The 2649-nt window shown below is 34.9% G+C and overlaps 1 non-coding gene across 1 annotated transcript; it reads right to left on the bottom strand.

The window, feature by feature from the left end:
* Positions 1-2244: 2244 nt before the first annotated feature.
* On the bottom strand, positions 2245-2351 carry LOC111911967 (small nucleolar RNA R71). Its single transcript, XR_002857020.1, has one exon. It is a non-coding gene; the product is annotated as a small nucleolar RNA R71 (small nucleolar RNA).
* Positions 2352-2649: the final 298 nt, after the last annotated feature.

The raw sequence follows: 2649 nt of genomic DNA, 5'->3' as shown, positions 1-2649 counted from the left end.
ATTTCAGACTCTGGTCATGCAAACAGATTGCTAGGAGCCGCCTCCTGGTCTTTCATACAAATGCCATGGGTCACCCCCATTCTTCCTACATCATATAAACCAAATGGGTAGGCATTAGTGCCTTCGACCCATAGAACAGCGAGGAGAGTCTTCTCGAATGCAGAAGCTCACTGAAAGAAATCTTTAGCTGCTACCTTACCGACTTCTGATATTGCCAGATTTTATACATGTTTTTAGGCAATATTTACTTACATTTTTATACATATTTTGGTTATTTCATTGAATAATTATACTTATAAGTTTAAATTGTACTTTGCAGCCAAAAAGAAGCATTCTTGAAGAAAAGGGACTAAAAACGAAAAAGCTTTTGGCTGACTTGGAGAGTTTCTGGAGTCGAAAATCAGAAAGAGATAAGGTCTGGAAATTGGTTTGCCTACCAAGGAAGAAGGAAGATTTCATATTTAACTTGATAGTGTGGTACTTTTAATATGTTTGTTTTACCATGGTTTGTTTATTTGTTAGCATGTCCTACTAAATCTAGCTGCTTCTGTTACATAGATGAAGCCGGAACTCATGGTTTTATTTAATTAATCAAGACCTTAGTTGTTGGTTATGTCTTGTGTTTGATTGGTTTACCTAATTTCTTGATTTAATAATTAGATTGATTTAATGTCTTATTATGTGTAGTTAATGACCATTATTCTGCACGAATTGCAACACCTTGTAATTTAATAAACATTAGGTTATTAGAGTTAAGATTGGAGAAATATTAGTTACGGAATTGAATTATTAAATTAGGTTGTGCTAGAGAACTCATGTTATGACCATAGTTTGTGTTTCTTAATCCAATCCCACATAGCTCCAATATTATTCAACAATTGATTATGTGTTAAATTATGTGTGAACATACATAGTTCAACTTGAATTAGTTGATAATTAGTAAATTTAGAACTAAATTGCTAATAATGTTTTAATTGGTAACCAACAAGAGTATTCATAATTAATTTATAAACCATTGAGGGAAAGCGGATTCGCACTAACATAAGTGTGATGTTTATTGATTGAATTTGTGTTAAGAGATTAAGTTCATCTAAGCTTGAAAAATTAGATAAAACCACCACTTTGCTAGGAAATTAGGTTAATTTAATAGTAGGTAAATTATTTAGTTAAAACCATTCCCTGTGATCAACACCCATCTTACCCAAACTATTATATAATTCGACTAGGTACACTGCCTAGGTGCATATTAGTTACTTAAGTTAGTTAGGTTATAAATTTAACACTAGTGGGTACTTTTGTGCACATCAAAGTTTTTGGTGCCTTTTCTAGGGAACGACTTATTTGATTGTTGATTTATTTGCTTTAGGTTAATCGATCCTTTTTGTGGAGTAAAACCTACAAAAAGTTACTTTTCCAGCTTAGTTTTTTATTTCAGTGCTCAACTCACGAAGTCAGCTCTTAAGGCTCACGATGTAAGTCCAGTAGTTTTTCATTTTTCTTTTTTTTTTTTCCGTTTTAGTTCAGTTTTACGTTTTATTTTTTGTTTTATTGTAGAATTTAATGACTAGAGGTTCCAAAACACCTTTGGTGCCACCACTTGAAGATCCAGAGTCAGCCCTTCACAAACAGACAAATAAAAACATGAAAGAAGATCAAATACCAAAAAATTCGTCCTTCAAAGATCTCAAATCAGTTTTTGGAAGAAAGTCAGGGAAGAAAATGGGAGAGTCAAGCACATCTTCAAAGGACAAGAGCAAGGTTGAAAGATTAGATCCAATACCTAACCCAAACGAATATGAATACGAATCCGAGGCCGAGTTTGGACTATATTCGAGTGACCCGAAGACGAGCTAGAAAATCCGATTGCGAACATTGAAGAAATATCCATGGGAGCTTACAAAAAGAAAATTAGAGATGATTGGTCCGGGTTTAGTACGACCTAAAATTCCTACCACTGCCATATTCAAGTTGAAAGGACACATCCTTACTGCGCTGAAGGATATACCATTTTATGGAAAGGTTCATGAGGATGCTTTTAAGCATCTAGATGAGGTCAATGACATTGCAAACTATTTCAATGTCTCGAATGTTACTAAAGAAACCGTCTTATTAAGGATACTAACATTCACCTTTAAAGGAGTTGCAAAAGACTAGCTAAAAGCACTATCACCTAGTGCAATCACTACTTGGGCCCAAATGCACGAACAGTTTTTAGAACAATTTTGCCCACCATCCAAGATATCTAAACTCAAGAAGGAGATATCTAACTTTGAGCAACAGCCAGTGGAGTCACTTCACAAGGCATGGGAACGCTATAAAGGTTTATTAAGAAATTGTCCTCAACATGACCTCAACATTCAACAAGAAGTGTCAATCTTTTATAACAGAGTGTAAGTCTTGACAAGGAAACTCCTTGATTCTCAAGGACCACTTACAAGGAAAATTCCAAATGAGATCAAGATGTTAATTGGAGAATTTGGAAGCATTCACATGAATACCACAACCCAAGACAAGATGGAGTAAAAGGCAGTGGGGGTGCACATTCTGAAGAAATGGCTGCTATGATGGCAATGTTAAATAATATGGACCGGAGGTTGACCCAAATGCACCAATCAATTCATGCAATTAGAGTTGGTTGTGAGAGATGCA

This window comes from Lactuca sativa, chromosome 4, assembly GCF_002870075.4.
Source record: "Lactuca sativa cultivar Salinas chromosome 4, Lsat_Salinas_v11, whole genome shotgun sequence".
In the NCBI taxonomy this organism is placed as follows: Eukaryota; Viridiplantae; Streptophyta; class Magnoliopsida; order Asterales; family Asteraceae; genus Lactuca; species Lactuca sativa.
Note: the sequence above shows the minus strand (reverse complement) of the source record. Positions and strands in the feature narration are given on the sequence as shown.